The sequence below is a fragment of the Bidens hawaiensis genome, unplaced genomic scaffold (assembly GCF_021521415.1).
Source record: "Bidens hawaiensis isolate Kalapana, Puna unplaced genomic scaffold, B.hawaiensis_p1.1 tig00000237_1, whole genome shotgun sequence".
NCBI classification, from domain to species: domain Eukaryota; kingdom Viridiplantae; phylum Streptophyta; class Magnoliopsida; order Asterales; family Asteraceae; genus Bidens; species Bidens hawaiensis.
In genome coordinates, this window is record NW_027491021.1 from 3,041,504 (window position 1) to 3,060,279 (window position 18,776).

The 18,776-nt window shown below is 37.5% G+C and overlaps 3 pseudogenes; 2 read left to right on the forward strand and 1 right to left on the reverse strand.

The window, feature by feature from the left end:
• Nucleotides 1-4,586: 4,586 nt before the first annotated feature.
• Nucleotides 4,587-14,056, forward strand: LOC143614780 (nucleoside hydrolase 3-like; annotated as a pseudogene).
• A 251-nt stretch (nucleotides 14,057-14,307) lies between these two features.
• Nucleotides 14,308-14,447, forward strand: LOC143617603 (U4 spliceosomal RNA; annotated as a pseudogene).
• A 1,676-nt stretch (nucleotides 14,448-16,123) lies between these two features.
• On the reverse strand, nucleotides 16,124-18,142 carry LOC143603484 (L-type lectin-domain containing receptor kinase IX.1 pseudogene; annotated as a pseudogene).
• Nucleotides 18,143-18,776: the final 634 nt, after the last annotated feature.

Below are 18,776 nucleotides of genomic sequence, written 5' to 3' on the forward strand. Positions count from 1 at the left end.
ACACATACCCATGAATTCAGGTTAAATGCATGATAAGTCTCCATTTAAATTTATATATATTATAGATAGATATAGATATAGATACGCTAAAAGTTATAAAGTGAGAGAAAATGAAATAATAAATAAAAATAACATAAACTTTTGAAGGTGTTAAAAAGTAGTTGACATTCTGAGTCCACCCGTCATCAGTATTCGAATATTGATTCTTGTAGGGGTATGGTACTAAACCCGGTTTTACGACCCTAAATTTATTATGTTTGGCTTATTTTATTATATGGACTAATACAATGTTATTGGGCTGAGGGGGTTTTGTGGAGGTAACCCTAACTGGGCTAGGCCCATTAGGGTACCATGATGGTGGCCATGAGGCTCCCTATATAAGGAGGTCTCCACCTCCTTATTAGGGGTTGGTCATTCTCAATAAGAGCCACCACCATATTTTTGTGTGTGTGAACAAGAGATCCTGGAGATTTCTTAGCGGTCACCTCCACACCCCCAAAAAGTCATTGCAGATCCCAACCAGCCGGAGAAGAAGATCAAGACGTGGTTCGTTTATCTCGAAATCCGTAGAAACATCGTCATGGATCAGGTCAGATTCATCTCGTGCTTCGACATTGGCGCCATCCGTGGGACGGCAATGAACCACGCTTCGCTTCTCGTCTCGGCCCTCCGATCTGTTCATCAATATCTCGGGTCTACGGTTTCTTCTTTCAGATATGTTCTATGGAAATCCAAAATTCCGTAGATCTAAAAATACTTCCAGATCTGGAAATACACAGGAAGAAATACCACCGAACTTTTGGGGAAAACCCTTAGATCTGTGTTTTTTCTAAATGAAATATACCAAATCTAGTTATGATTTTTTCAGATCTGGGTTCGTTTGAGCAACAGTCACACTTCATATTCATAGATCTATAAATCCTATTAGATCTGTTGGTTATACATAAAACCTACCTGATGTGGATAGTCAAAATCTCTAGATCGTGCGCGCCACCGCGGATCAAAATCGCTCCCTGTGGATCAACTTCGGATTCCGCATGCGCGCTCCCGGCGATCACTCTACGCCACAGCGGGTCGCATACGCGCTCCCGGCGATCACTCTACGCCACAGCGGGCCGCATGCGCACTCCCGGCGATCACTCTACGCCACAGCGGGTCGCATGCGCGCTCCCGGCGATCACTCTACGCCACAGCGGGTCGCATGCGCGCTCCCGGCGATCACTCTACGCCACAGCGGGCCGCATGCGCGCTCCCGGCGATCACTCTACGCCACAGCGGGTCGCATGCGCGCTCCCGGCGATCACTCTACGCCACAGCTGGTCGCATGCGCGCTCCCGGCGATCACTCTACGCCACAGCGGGTCGCATGCGTGCCCCCGGCGATCACTCTACGCCACAGCTCACGCATATCACATGCTCATGAAGACAGCCAAAACCTATGCTCGTGGCGCATATCACATGCTCACGCATCACGCATGCTCACGCGTATCACGTATGCTCACGCATACCACATATGCTCACGCATCACGTATGCTCACGCATCACGTATGCTCACGCATATCACATGCTCACGCATCTCATATGCTCACGCATCACATATGTTATTGGGCTTCACGTACGCTCATGCATATTAGATGCTCACGCATCATGCACGCTCACGCACCACATCTGCGCGTGAGAATAAAGGAGACATTGCGCAGGCCGCGCGTAAGCGACATATCAAATGAACAGTCTAATCCAAATTAGGATAAGAACAACCATGATTGTACTCATATGGCTACGCGCCATACTTAAAGGTTGGGAATCCTCATAATATCCCATATGGCTACACGCCATACTTAAAGGTTGGGAATCCTCATAATATCCCATATGGCTACGCGCCATACTTAAAGGTTGGGAATCCTCATAATATCCCATATGGTTACGCGCCATACTTAAAGGTTGGGAATCCTCATAATATCCCCTATGGTTACGCGCCATACTTAAAGGTTGGGAATCCTCATAATATCCCCTATGGTTACGCGCCATACTTAAAGGTTGGGAATCCTCATAATATCCCATATGGCTACGCGCCAAACTTAAAGGTTGGGAATCCTCATAATATCCCATATGGCTACGCGCCATACTTAAAGGTTGGGAATCCTCATAATATCTCATATGGCTACACGCCAAACTTAAAGGTTGGGAATCCTCATAAACCCATTGGCCACGCGCGTAGGCCACGCGCGCAAGCTTTTATTATTCTTATAGCTCGTAAGACGCCACGCGCGCAGGCTTCATTATTCTCATAGATCCGTAAGTCGCCTCGCGCGCAGGCTTCATTATTTTTACAGCTCGTAAGTCGCCTCACGCGCGCAAGCTTTATTATTCATATAGCTCGTAAGACGCCTCGCGCGCAAGCTTTTATTATTATTCTTATAGCTCGTAAGACGCCTCGCGCGCAAGCTTTTATTATTCTTATAGCTCGTAAGACGCCACGCGCGCAGGCTTCATTATTCTCATTGATCCGTAAGACGCCACGCGCGCAGGCTTCATTATTCTCATAGATCCGTAAGTCGCCTCGCGCGCAGGCTTCATTATTTTTACAGCTCGTAAGTTGCCTCACGCGCGCAAGCTTTATTATTCATATAGCTCGTAAGTCGCCTCGCGCGCAAGCTTTTATTATTCTTATAGCTCGTAAGACGCCTCGCGCGCAAGCTTTTATTATTCTTATAGCTCGTAAGACGCCACGCGCGCAGGCTTCATTATTCTCATTGATCCGTAAGACGCCATGCGCGCGGGCTTCATTATTCTCATAGATCCGTAAGTCGCCTCGCGCGCAGGCTTCATTATTTTTACAGCTCGTAAGTCGCCTCACGCGCGCAAGCTTTATTATTCATATAGCTCGTAAGTCGCCTCGCGCGCAAGCTTTTATTATTCTTATAGCTCGTAAGACGCCTCGCGCGCAAGCTTTTATTATTCTTATAGCTCGTAAGACGCCACGCGCGCAGGCTTCATTATTCTCATAGATCCGTAAGTCGCCTCGCTCGCAGGTTTCATTATTTTTAAAGCTCGTAAGTCGCCTCACGCGCGCAAGCTTTTATTATTATTCTTATAGCTCGTAAGACGCCTCGCGCGCAAGCTTTTATTATTCTTATAGCTCGTAAGACGCCACGCGCGCAGGCTTCATTGATCTCATTGATCCGTAAGTCGCCTCGCGCGCAGGCTTCATTATTTTTACAGCTCGTAAGTCGCCTCACGCGCGCAAGCTTTATTATTCATATAGCTCGTAAGACGCCTCGCGCGCAAGCTTTTATTATTCTTATAGCTCGTAAGAAGCCTCGCGCGCAAGCTTTTATTATTCTCATAGCTCATAAGTCGCCTCGCGCGCAAGCTTTATTATTCTCATAGCTCGTAAGTCGCCTCGCGCGCAGGCTTTTATTATTCGGCGTGCTCATGCTAGTGCACCATCATTATCATAAAAACCACAACACGTCACCATCATGAAGAAAACCTCCCAAAACTCAAAGACAATAAAGATAAGGCCGAAGAAAAGGGAAAAAACCGCCTCACGCCCTAACACCCCTCATAAAGTCCAACGCTCCACCTAAACGCTAGCGCGCCCAGGAGCAACGCTGGACTTGGGGGGGGCTTGTAGGGGTATGGTACTAAACCCGGTTTTACGACCCTAAATTTATTATGTTTGGCTTATTTTATTAAATGGACTAATACAATGTTATTGGGCTGAGGGGGTTTTGTGGAGGTAACCCTAACTGGGCTAGGCCCATTAGGGTACCATGATGGTAGCCATGAGGCTCCCTATATAAGGAGGTCTCCACCTCCTTATTAGGGGTTGGTCATTCTCAATAAGAGCCACCACCATATTTTTGTGTCTGTGAACAAGAGATCCTGGAGATTTCTTAGCGGTCACCTCCACACCCTCAAAAAGTCATTGCAGATCCCAACCAGCCGGAGAAGAAGATCAAGACGTGGTTCGTTCATCTCGAAATCCGTGGAAACATCGTCATGGATCAGGTCAGATTCATCTCGTGCTTCGACAGGTGGAGCGTTGGACTTTATGAGGTGGCTTGTAGGGGTATGGTACTAAACCCGGTTTTACGACCCTAAATTTATTATGTTTGGCTTATTTTATTATATGGACTAATACAATGTTATTGGGCTGAGGGGGTTTTGTGGAGGTAACCCTAACTGGGCTAGGCCCATTAGGGTACCATGATGGTGGCCATGAGGCTCCCTATATAAGGAGGTCTCCACCTCCTTATTAGGGGTTGGTCATTCTCAATAAGAGCCACCACCATATTTTTGTGTCTGTGAACAAGAGATCCTAGAGATTTCTTAGTGGTCACCTCCACACCCCCAAAAAGTCATTGCAGATCCCAACCAGCCGGAGAAGAAGATCAAGACGTGGTTCGTTCATCTCGAAATTCGTGGAAACATCGTTATGGATCAGGTCAGATTCATCTCGTGCTTCGACAATTCTGGTCCACCATCAACCTCAACCTTTGTTTTCCAGAATTTTCACTGAATAAGTAACGTGATACAAATTTAATATTCTCGTTAACCTCGGAGGTTGATCGTAAATAATTAATGGAGTTGTTGCTGCTGTGGCGGAGGTTGTTGTTTGCCATAATTATCAGTACTGCAGTTGGATTTAGCAGTCCTCACCGGATTCTTCTCGATACGGATTTTGATTCTGATGATTTCTTTGCCATGTTATACCTCCTCAAGCTTAACAAATCGGAATTCGATTTGCAGGTTCGTTTTCTCTTATTCTTCTTCTCCATCCTACATGCATCATATATGGTTTCGAGAAAACTGGGTATCAAATGTATTAGTTCGGTACGGGTATTTTAGAAAAGTACCCATCTTGGTATTACTATGTTTTTTTGTTTTTCTCTGTTGATGGTATCAGATTGGTTTTTAACCATGGATAATTAATAAGCCAAAAATCGTATCAAATTCATTCGTAGTCAAGAAACCATAATACCAAAACCGAAATGTCCCAAAGACTGTATCATCGATACCAGTAATGATATTTGGGGAACAAATCTAATTTCAATCGGTATTATGTTAATTATCCTGGTCTCCAAGCCTAAAATTCAATAAGTATTTTGGTTGCATGATCAGTAATTAAACTATGGAGAAAATTATGGATCAGAAATTTAGGGTTAAAAGTTGAAAGCCCACATGTTGTTGGGCAAAAATAAGTGCTAGAATCCTTAAATTATAGATTTATCTTTTTGTCCTTTTATCACTTGGAATAATAATTTGATATTTGTACGAATGATGAGGTGTGAAAGGCTAACCGGCTAACCATAATAGGACAATATGAAATTGTATCGAGACCTAACTAAAATGTGTATGTACTATGTAGGGCTCTCATACACTCTCACCTTGTCACAATTATTTTTACTCTTTTTTTCCATTATTTATCTATTTATATTGTTTAGAGCTAGTTTTTCCTATTATGTGAGTGTACTCTCCATGTGGTTAGAGTGGTTGTGAGTAGAAAAGAGATGAAATTTACCGTTTTATGGTTAAATTTGGAAAATCAATTTTCATCCTTCCTAATATTTTAATATTTTTTGAAATCGGTGAGCAAAGAAGAGTGAAAATGTAATAATAAAGGTATAAAAAATATTATAATTGAAAAAAAGAGAAAAATATAGTGATTTTTGGTGTAATTTTATATTTGGAGATGGAGAACCGATTGAGAGTGTTCTTATATTATATATACTAATTTTAATTCTAAAATACGAAATAAAAAAAATTACAAATACTTAAATAAGTATTCATGAAAACTAATACAGTCCGTTCTTACATGATCCCCGGTCGAGTGGTTGATGCTAGACGCGAGTAATTTAAGATCAAGGGCCATTTGTTTTTGTTCCTTCAACCCGAGCACTCGATCGAATTTTGAGTTTAAACTTTCAGTTTGTGATTTAAACTACGCATTGTTTGAAGTTGAACATGAGGGTTTGTTTTCGCTTTACTTCTATATACCCTGGTCGTATGAACCGGTTACTCTAGGAGATCGAAATCATCATTCATGTCTTTGGGTCGTTTGGTTGAAGGTTTTAAGAAAAAGGGTTGTTTGGGTTAGAATGATTTGTAGTTGAAGAGTTGAAGGTTGGTTAAAAATTGTTTGAAAGCGAAGAAATTGGATTTAAAATAGATATGAAGTAGGAATTGCGTGGATAAAAATTGCTTAAGAGATCGATTTTATTTATATAATTTGGAACAAAAGTAACTTTTTTCTATTCAATATTCAACGACTACTTTTTCCTTGGAAGCAACTAAACCCAATGGCTACATCTCTCTTGCACTTGTTAGCCTGCCAACGCCCTAGAGCGCCCATACAGGACGGGGTTAACGCACCTCTAGGCTTAAGGTGGACATGGACGTCAGCTCACCACACTTAGTCTGACAGAGTGAGATTTTCAATTCAAGACCAATGGTGAATTCAATGTGTTTAAAGACCAACGTGAAAGAGACAAATCATGCAATGTAAGTGCTTAGTTGACAAATTCGAGAATGCTATGAGAGATGTGCGTGAAAGGGGTAAATAATGAAGTGAAATTGTTGGTTATATTATTAATTAATAATTCAAAAATCCTCCCAAATGCCCTCACGCCCTACATTGTTCTCGCGGCCCCTTGTTTGGCGCCCTTTGGCGCTGAGTATGTAATGGGTTTGGCGTCAGTGAATCCACGGTGGCAATTGGTGGCACCCTTTGGCGGTGGCCGCAACACATACTCTAAACCTTTTTGTTTGTTTCTTTTTTGTTTTGTTTTTTTTATTTTATCTTATTCCTTGAATAACTACTTGCACGCGCTTCTGTGGTTCACAAATACAATTTAATCTTACATTTTAAATTTACATATTAATCAACCATGAGATTTTAATCTTCAACCACATAAACTTGTACACATTTTCTATCACGTTGATACCGTAGACCACGTACCATTTAGTAATCAGTTTATATAACAAGTAGTTTTATTATAGTTAAAAGCGGATCTTGTACTTCAAATATATATTCAATTGTTTATGCAATAAATGAAACTCTAACTTCAAGTTGGGCTTGTTTCCCATCTTTAGCCACCTGCTAAAAGAGTTAAAAGCGGATCTTGCAGTTCGGATACATATTTTATTGTTTAAGAATTAAATGAAATTTCAACTTCAAGATGGGATTGTTTCTTATCAATGTTCCAGTACTATTTATTATTCAAGTACCATCAAACATCTTCAGAACAAAATATTAATTTATGAAATTTGTCCTTAAACTTTTATGAATATCAATAATTCAAAATCAACTTGTAGAAATTTTAAGATACCTTTGATTTTGTTTGCCGACATGTTTTCGTCAAAATGTAAATAACATATTACATAGAATGCCATGATTATTTTTAACGATAACTTTGACTTTATAAAATTAAGACGTAAATTACAGATATCATTAAAACAGTACACGGTGAAATTTCATTTTTGGTTTTCTACTCTTATTTGTCTTCTTAGAGTAATTTAGACTTTAGTTAGGTTATGCAGATTCTGTTATGAAAACCTGTACCAAAAATAGGCCAAAGACGTTCCCTCTAAAGGGTGCGAATCATCACATCGATTCTGTTGAAACGCTGAAATTCTTAGTTAAAAAGTATAACTATAATTCCTCTTGTTTCAGTTTGGTAAACTTTACCAGCTAAAAAGGATTCTAAATGCGGTCAAGATTTGATTTTTGAGTCACAAATCAAATGCAAGATTTTAATTGAGGACAATTATATGTTGGTACAGGCAATAACTATCAACACAAATGAGTGGTCAGACGGTGGTCATTCGGTAAATCAGATATATGATATTCTTTACATGATGGGTCGAGATGATATAGCCGTTGGTGTGGGAGGCGAGGGTGGAATACTCGAAGATGGTACAATACAACCAAATGTTGGTGGATATATGCCTATAATTGACCAGGTAACTAATTAACCAATCATGTCCATTGATTCTACATCTTACTTGCATACAAGCACTTATTTAAGTAAGTAAATGCATGTATATGGTTAGGGAAGTGGTACAGCTGGACCTTGTAGATATAGACAGGCCATACCTGTGGGAGCTGGAGGGAGATTGTATAAAGATACAAACTTTGGTTATAGGAAAAGCTTTCTTCCACAGGTATTATATATTTAGGGTAAATTACAGTTTTCGCTGTTTTTATATATGGGGTAATTTGTAGTCCATGTTCTTTTAACTTCAATAAGTACAAAAAGCGTCTTAAAAGTTCATATGTTGTCACACTTTTCACCATTTCCACTAACCGGTGTTGACTTATTTCTCTTAGTAATTAAAAAATGACAATTTTGCCCATACTATTGTAATACACTTTAACTTAAAGAGTTGCATAAAGCCCTGACCTATTCGGAAGAGTCGGGTCATTTCATAAAAAAACAGGCTTGATCAGTCCTAACCAGGTCATTTTTTCATCATGCATTTTCTATGGAGTATATATTATGCAAATTTTATGCATAAGATTTAACATAAAACTCACAAGTGGTTTTAAATTATAAGAGAAAATGTAAAAAGAAGATTTTCAGTTTTAACATTACTTAAATTAACAAGCATGAATTAAATATAAAGCATCAGCACTAAATTAAATGTTTTTTTAAATAATACACTTCAAACAAGTTTTATATATGGTATCATAGAATCTACAGAAAATAGAATACATAAAGTATCCGTTTGAGCTAAGGATTGGGCTTATCCAGGCTACGGTTGGGCCCAGATTTGGAAAATATATTTCAACCGAAATGAGCTTTCGAGCTTAACCCATTTCCTAGACAAGTGTAAGGCCCATGCCCATTTGTGATTGTGAACCTCTGCTTGCACTCTAGACGGTTAATGTGTCTGTTAACTTTTAACTATGAACTAGGGAAGCAGGAGATACACACCTCTTAAACAACCTACAGCACAGCAAGTACTAATCGAGAAGATATCCGCTGGGCCCATTAGTCTATTTGTAATCGGAGCACACACAAATATTGCCATTTTTCTTATGACCAATCCGCATTTAAAGAAAAACATTGAGCATATATATGTCATGGGAGGTGGTGTGAGGTCAAAGAATCCAACTGGTTGTTGTCCCAAAATTGGCAACTCATCTTGTCAACCTCAACTCTGTGGTAAACATGGTAATTTATACACATCCTACAAAACCAATCCTTATGCTGAGTTTAACTTCTTTGGTGATCCCTTTGCTGCATACCAGGCAAGTATAGGCTATATTAAACATTAGTACTTGTGTTTATGTATCCTTCATAACTAAGGGTGGACGGTGTTTGGATGTGTGTTTCACAGGTTATTCATTCTGGAATTCCGGTTACACTTGTTCCCCTAGATGGAACAAACGCAATTCCCATAACTCAAAACTTCTTTGAGGAATTTGAGCGGAACCAACGTACATATGAGGTACAATATGTTTTCAAGACATTAAAGATGGTTCGAGATACTTGGTTTGACAATCATTTCTATAAGGTAATAAACTTAAAACACATCTTTAACTTAATTACTAGAGTAAACGTACTACATAAGTTGTCTTTGTGGTTTGTATGAGATTACAGTATTTGAAGCTACACATATCGTCACTTAACTGAAACTTGTAATACTCATGGTCTCTGACGTTAAGGCCATAGGTCCTAAATGTTGGTTAAATATAAATATTTGAACTTGGGCCACAAGTAACTTGGTTAATAAACCGAAATTTGTAGTACAAGCTAGAGGTGGTTAATATAGATAATAGTTATAAGTTGGTTATATCTATCTGGTTAGTTACAATTCGAATTATAGTCTAATGAGTTTAGCTTAGCTATATAAACTGAGTTGTGGTTTACTTTGTAACCAAGTTTTGAGTTAAATTTTCTTGGTTAGTAAAGTTTGCAAGTTATCCGATCTCGTGTTTTGTGCTTTTAAATTATCAATTCTGGTCTTTAATAGAATGATCATTTTACCCTTTGAGGAGTCATACTTTTATTCACTTACAAAGTTTGTTATTTATTTTTTTCATTTTATGGCCTCTATAAAAATAGCTAGTTTTTGAACTTCGTATTATGAATTTTTATTATTTTATGTGATATTTTGTAACTCACATATAATTATGTGAATTTACTGTAGGTATATTGTATTAGTTTATTTTTATTTCTTTATGGACCATGGGTCTCAATGTAGGCTTTTCTATTGTTAGTTCCTCTATATTTAATAACTTTATATAGTCATATGTATAATAACTCTTGACAAAATAACTTTTTTTATAATTTGTCTCATTTTTGCAGAGTTATTTTATGTGGGACTCATTTATGTCAGGTGTTTCCACATCCATTATGCGTAACTTGCACAAGAGTAATGGAGAAAACGAATTCGCTGAAATGGAGTATATGAATATTACTGTCATTACTTCCAACAAGCCTTATGGAGTATTTGATGGCTCAAATAATTTTTTTAACAACCATAGTGCTCCAAAATTCAACTTAAAGAAAAATGGAGTTCATAGTGGTCATGTTCAAACAGGCATTCAAGATCCATTTCGCCTCCAAAATAATGGGAGATGTAAGGTAACTTCTTGCTACATCAATCTATTGTACAATACTATTATTATAATTTAGAAGATTGCTAGCATAAGAAGTCAACTAGTTCAAAAGAAAAAAGAAGAATAATTATCCTATCGTTATAACATTTTCATTAACTGTTTAGATACTGAAACTATAAAATCAGGATGGTTACACAGAGGAAGTAAGTGGACCTGATTCGGTGCGTGTGCGGATTGCTACAAGGGCAAAGCAAAACCGTGACAAGAGTAGCTCACTTGAGAAAGAATTTTTTGTCAGTTTTCTCGACGTAAGTTGATTCAAATTATATTTCTTAGAAGTTGAAAAATGGGTGGGTCAAACGGGTTGGGTAATGGGTCAAATGGGTGACTCTTGATCATCCGTTGGCCCATTTGGCCCCGATTACCTTCAAAAGTATTTAATTTAATTTATTTTTAAGCTAAATGGAACAAAACTGTTACCTCTGGCATCTTTTCATTACCTTAATTTTGTTAATATTTATATTGGTAAAATAGTTCCAAAATTTTAATACACTTTTAAGCTCATCTTGTGGCTATACATTGTTGCACTTTATAAACATATGTCACTTTGGTTTATTCGATTTTATACACGTATAGCAGGTACTAAACACGCCACAAAATAAAGGCATATTTAATTTCACATCTCAATTTCCTTATTACAAGGAAGTTCTTTACAAACCAGATTTTGAAGGGAAAAAACTAGGGAAAACGGTCGTCTTCGACATGGATATGAGTGCAGGAGATTTTCTTGCTCTCTTTTATCTTCTTAAAGTACCGGTGGAGACAATAAATCTTAAGGTACTGTAAAATATGTCTCATGCAATGCAATTATAGTTATATTTTAGTTTGTAGATGAACATGGTTTTCATTATTTGTTTGGTTTTATTTCAGGCAATACTTGTAACCCCAACAGGGTGGGCAAATGCAGCAACAATAGATGTAATCTATGATTTGTTGCATATGATGGGCCGTGACGATATTATTGTTGGTTTAGGGGATTCATTTGGTTTAAACCAGACTGACCCGGATGATCCAAGTGTTGGAGATTGCAAATACTTGAAGGCTATCCCTCATGGAAGTGGTGGCTTATTAGATTCCGACTCTCTTTTTGGACTTGCACGCGATCTTCCAAGAAGCCCAAGAAGGTAATTGCACTACTATTTACAACTTTTCCATCTTACTGGGATGTGTGTTAAAATTTCAATTTACGACCTCCGTCCGGTCCTTTTAGTTTTTTGTTAATATTTTCATTTTTTTAATGCCACCTCTAATAGAGATCTTGGTTTTCTTGGTAGATATACAGCCGAAAATTCTGTAAAATATGGAGCACCTAGGAATACTGATTTTCCTCAACTTAGACAACCACTGGCACTAGAAGTTTGGAAATCATTAGTGAAATCAACTGATCCTGGCTCTAAGATTACCATTTTGACTAACGGACCGTTGACCACTTTAGCAAACATAATACTTGAAGATGCAAATGCTGGTTCCATCATTCAGGTTAGCGAGTTTAGTAAACATAACTATACTATCCTTAAAGAATCATCAATCCTAATTATAGATCATGAATTTTATTGCAGGATGTATTTATATTAGGTGGACATATTGATTACAACAAATATGATAGAGGAAGTGTTATTAATATTCCTTCAAACAAATACGCCGAAATGAACATGTTTCTAGACCCTTTAGCTGCTAAAGTGGTGTTTAAATCATTGCTTGATGTCACACTCATCCCTCTTAGCCTACAACGAAGGTTTGCTTGTTTCCACATATTATTAATAAGCTTGACTTGGAGAAAAAGACACCTGAAGCTCGTTTCAGCCAACGGTTGCTGGCAAGGATGTATCAGTTGCAACAGAAGAATCATAGATATCAACACATGGTACTTGCAAACTAAAATAATTCTGATTTTGTTATATGTACTTGCCCAATTAGATGCTGTAATTTCAACCACTTACTTATGAACTGGTCAATACTGGTTATGTTTTCTCTTGGGGTGTAAATGAGCTGAGATGCTCGTGAGCTACTCTAGATCGCTAATTGTGCCCAAGTCCAAGTTTCATATATTGTAAAGGTGCACAAATCGGGTTTTTTTCCCAATCTGGTTCGGGTTATAACCAGTTCCAGTTTGGGTCAAACTAGGTTAAAACCGGTATTTTCGTGCACCTCTAAATAATCAATATATTTTATTTAAAAATATAAATATATATATATATATATATATATATATATATATATTTATATTTAAATAATAAAAATTGTTATATATGGGATTATGATAAAAACAACTAAATATATATGTTTTGTATAAAGGTTATAATTATAGGGGAAGGTTAACATACAAATAAAATTCATGTGCTAAACGTGAGAATCAAGTAGAGTAAGTATATGTAAAAGTAGAGTAATTATCATAGAGTAATTATGTAATTACTCTATGATAATTACGTACTCTACTTATATATATTTACTCTCCTTGATTCCCACGTTTAGCACGTTAATTTCATTTGTATTTGATTCAAACTCATAATTATAAATAGGTTTATTGGTTTTAATAATCCATATTAAATGGTATTGACCGATAATAATCTCAAGTCAATTTATCACCACTAGCAGCCCCAAATTTAAAAAAGTCCCCCCCCACCCCACCCCCCAATAGTCTCCCGTTAAAAGGGACTAGAAAGGAGAAAGTCGCAAAATTTGTTCAATTTTTGTGTATCATTTTATATAGTTTTATAATAATATTTGACACCCTAAATAATAATAATAATAATAAAAAGGATTTATGGACAAAGTGTTTCTGGACGACTTGGCCTGTTTTGACCCAAACCCATTGTGATAGTGTGACACATTACTCAACAGTCCATTTTAATTATAAAGTGCGTGATTTTTGTAAACAGCACATTTATTTACACATATTGCAGGATACATTCTTGGGGGAGATGCTCGGTGCAGTTATCTTAACCACGGATCAACAAGCTTTAAGTCCAACCTTTCAAGTGAAATATCTTAAAGTTAGAGCAACAGCAGAATTATCTAAAGATGGGCAAATTATTGCTGATCCGAAACGAAGGAAGTCGTTCAAAATATTGCAGAAATTTGATCATGTATCATATTATAACGTTGTTGCTGATCGGCTAGCTGATGACAAACAATCTGCTGTGATTGGAAGCTTCAATGAGCAAACAAGAATTTGGAGAACACCACAAAGTAGATACTGGAAGTAGAATCTTGAGGAATGGTAAATTCTCGCGTATATTTGTTTAGAAATGAAGAGGCCAAAGGTTTTCTCTTCTAACATAATATTTTGATATCATAAATGTAGTTAAGTCACGATGATCTTTAAGATGAACTAAATCGACTCGGGTTTGAGTTACCCATACTAACAAGTAACTCCATGCTTACGTTATCAAATCGACTGTAGAGTTGTGCACTGATGTTTATTGATTTTGCATGCGATGGCCTTAGTATGCAAAACATTTCTGTCTTTCCCATTTTCCACTTGATTTGTTTCATAGTTATCATATCAACCTTCTTAACTTAATTAATAACCAAGTGTTTAAAATCAATTATAAAAAGGAGTAATTAAAAGCAGGTTGAAATGTTGACTAATATATCCCAGATCGGCGGTGGCCGATGTAGAAGGAAGCGGGCCTAGCGGTATATAAAAGGAGGGGCTGGGGATTTGTTTATGGCGTCTTTGCGCTTGGGGCAATGACGCAGCTGATGAGGTAATAACCGAAGTGCGCCAATTGTTGGTTGAAAACTATTTCCAAACCCCTTCTATGGCCTTGGGTCTCCCTTGGCCGTTGAGAGTTTCTACTTCCTTTTAAGGGTTAACTCCTACAACTTGTATTATTAAAATTTTATAGTGATATTTGCTGGTTTAAAAGTGTCCATAAAATATCACCTTAATTGTATATAAACAAACTTGACGGTGTGAGAGAGAGATAGAGAATGATATTGAGTAGTGAGAGATCAGAGATGGATGATGTTCTTGTGCAACCACACCCAAAACAACGGGTTATTTGAAAGGGGTACATGTACATGGGGGAGAGGTAGGGGCGAAAAGGTATGTTTTTGGGACGTTATAAATTGTTACCATACTGTCTTACATGTATGCACATCAAATTTTATTAGTATTATACATCATTATAGTACTAAAAAAGTTTAAAATTTGGGTTTGTTTAAAAGAAAAAAAGTTGCTCACTTGAACTCGGGTTAACCCAATATTCGACTCGCCTATTTGCCTGCTTAATCCATTAGCATCAAGTTTTCCTAGAATATTAGAAAAGTTAACTTTGCATAAATAATAAATTTAGGTTTCTCTCTATTAAAGTTGAATTTATAACTTAACAAAGAAATTCTGGAAAGTCCCCAACTTTCAGGTTCCCTTTACGCCTTCAAAATAATTGTTCTGGCCTTGCAAAGATACTGGTATTATTTAAATTTTAAAAATTTATCTGTTGAGACCTTTATTATTGTTAGTATGATCAAGTCTTATGTAGTGATATTCTTCAAGAATAATCGCAAAATAATGAGTCTTTCAAGTTTCTCTATTGATTTGATCATTCTCGAGTGTGTTACTTTAAACAGGTATTTGTCTATCAATAAATTTAGACAGAATTACAGAAATTGTCCTTTATGTTTGTACCAAATTTCACTCATTGTCCTTTATCTTTAAAATTGATATATTTTATCCTTTACGTTTAAAATCCAACAACGTTTGTCCTTTGACCCTAACCCAGTTAGTTTTTCTTGTTAAGTCAGATCAATGTACATATTAAAGTTATTAAAAAAAATCTAAATCATTATCATCCACTTTCACCTGAATATGTTCAGGTGAAAGTGGAGGATAATGATTTAGATTTTTTTTAATAACTTTAATATGTACATTGATCATTGATCTGACTTAACAAGAAAAACTAACTGGGTTAGGGTCAAAGGACAAACGTTGTTGGATTTTTAAACGTAAAGGATAAAATATATCAATTTTAAAGATAAAGGACAATGAGTGAAATTTGGTACAAACATAAAGGACAATTTCTGTAATTCTGTCATAAATTTAACACATAGTATATCTCTGTTTAACTACAAGGTATTTTGCGGTGGATATGAATAATAACATTTACTGTGTAGTCTTCTGGATACATAGCTTCGAACCATAACTGGTTCCAGTGGTCCGGCTACTATTTGCGTAGTTGGTTAACCGTATATAGCGAATGTCAAATTCTAGTTTTCAGGTTCTCGCGTTGAGTGAGCCAACAAATCTCAGTGACATGAAGGCCCTGGTCTATTGGCAATTTTCAAATCATAAATTCATACCCTTTTTTTCTCGCAGCGTGTAATGTTATGAATCAAGTGGTTTCACCAAAACTACAAAATTTTCATCTAAAATTTCTGCTTAATGTTGCCCCAAAGGTTAAAGAAAACATTTTACAAGAAGGTAAATGTCATATGATTATATATATATTCATTCATAAAATTTCTACATAATTGCCAATAAATGTATTTAACGATCATATATATAAGATGAAGATGTTGTCAAATCCACATTAGAGCCACCATATAACAGTGGCATGCGTGTTGTTGAGTAAGACGCTACAGGCATCTTTGAAGGCAATATAGGGAGGGATGATTCGGAGTTTAGTACTTGAATCGCTTGTCTCATCGATGGGCGAAGTTGTGAGTCAGGATGTACGCACCATAACCCAATGATTATTAAACGCTTGCCTTCAACTTCGTCAAATTCTAATCCTAGACGTGGATCAACTGCTTCGAAAATGGACCCAGTCCCATAAAGCTCCCAAACCCATTCCGGTAACCATATTTTCTTTTCATGTGAGTTGTAGTCAATGGCTTTTCTCCCACATACTATTTCTAATGCAACAACGCCGAAGCTAAACACATCTGTTTCTTTGCTTGCCTTGCATGTCACTAAAGATTCAGGAGCCATATAACCCAAGGTGCCAGCCAAAAGTGTTGTCTGGGAGCCTTTCTCATGGTCAACCAACTTGGCTAACCCAAAATCGCCAAGCTTTGCATTAAAATTTGAGTGCAACATCACATTACTAGATTTGATATCTCTAGGCAAAACACACTGCTCCCAGTCTTCATGTAGATAAAATAAAGTGGAAGCCAAACCGATTGCAATTTTGTATCTTGTTCCCCATGTCAACAAGCTCTTTCCCTTGAAAAGATGCGAGTCTAAGCTTCCGTTTTCCATATACTCGTAAACAAGAAGAAGTTCTCCTTTCTCATGGCACCAACCAATGAGTTGCACTAGATTTTTGTGCCTCAGCCGGCTAATGATCCTGACTTCCGATGCATACTCCTTGATTCCTTGTTTGGAGGTCTTTGACACTCTTTGACTGCTACATATGAGCTCAAATCATTCAAAACCCCCTTATAAACTCCTCCAAAACCTCCCTGTCCAAGCTTCTCTTTCTCTGCAAAGTCAGTGGTTGCCTCAGTTAATTCAAGGTAAGAGAATCTTCTAGGACCAGTGGCGCACATCTCAAATTCATGGTTCATTTCCATAAAAAATCCAACTTCCTCTACTTCATCACCATGCTTTTCCTTCTTCCTCCATAGAATTAGTGCAAGAATAACAAAAAACGTGATTAGAACCAATACTCCAACTGTTAATCCCAACACAAGCCAGGTCTTGTTTCCTGACACGTTGTTTTCGTCAGCTTGCGTATTAATTTTACTACTGAAAATCCAAGAACTTAAGGTGTTCTGATCAAGCAAATCAGCGCTTGCAGCTGAAAACCCGAAAACAACCCATTCAGGCAACTCATTCTGGAGATCAACTGCGTGCCATATTTCACTGTCTTGAAAAACTGTATTGTTGGGGAACTCAGTGAAGGAAACAGTAAGAATACTAAGACCTGGATCATATTTAATCCAAACTCGACACTCTCTTCCAGTTGACATGTCATTAAGCCATCTTGTTTGCGTAACAGAAGAATGAGAGTTAACATTGATACCGACATGACCACATTCGGAACGATTTTCCCAAGTGTTGCAGTAAGGATCAAACTCCACCCAAACATACCGATGAACACTATCATTGCCTGTGGTATCTAACTGATCAGGAGTCATAGCACCGTTTATCAAAGAACTATTCTGAGAAAGGAAGAATATGAAGCCGTCATCTTGACGATGACGTTTAGCTGGGTCAGATAACTTTACAAATGAGAAACTGGTATAAAAGCTGGCTAGCTGACCGGATCTTTTGTCCCAAAGATGAAGCCGTTCAGTATATGTCACCTGCCCAACGACCCTTTCACTTGTATTTTGTGGGGTTACTTGAATTGCATCTTCAGAGACATAAGCTCCACCATCTAATGCAAACTCGTCCTTATCAGTTGGACTGATGTTTGTATAATAGAAGGAAACCAAAACTGCATAAGGGATTAAGATAAGAAGGAAGCAAGGCGTTAATATGGTCATGATTTAGCAGAAAAATTACCAAAGAATTTGCGAAATTTTTTATAGGTGGTTGTTCTTGGCAATAAGCATGGATATGAACCAAAGACCTTATCGACCTTATAAGGGCGACGTTTTAAGTAGATTAGTCGGGCAATAATGTAAACTGCAGCCACTTATATGGACTTTTTCCATTTGATCATCTTTTCCTATCAATTTACAGTCGAAACTGATAACAAATTGGATCGATAAACAATAATATGAACACAATAATATGGAAACGATTTCTTTATTATAAACTGAATGTGTTTGTGATGTTTACAATCAACCAGGGAGGGGTATTTATACCCTCCGGTGACGGTTATTACCGGACACGGTTACTCCGACGGTTACTACGTCAAGAGTCGCGACGTTTCATAAAACATTGCACCAGTTGTATTTTACATATTTACATTATCCACACAAACTATCACCTAATTACAATTTTGGCACTAAACTATAATAACGGTATTTTCTAATAAACTTAACAGGGTCGATGATTAACTAAAAATCACCCCCTTAATCTCGATCTTGTATTGCGAGGTCCTTGACACCTAGTAGTTCGCGCATCTCCATGAACTTGATTCTTGGCAATGCCTTCGTTAGTATATCTGCCTTCAGTTCCTCGCCACTAATGTGCTCCACTTCGATTTGTTGCTTCTCCACGCATTCTCGTATGAAGTGGTATTTTG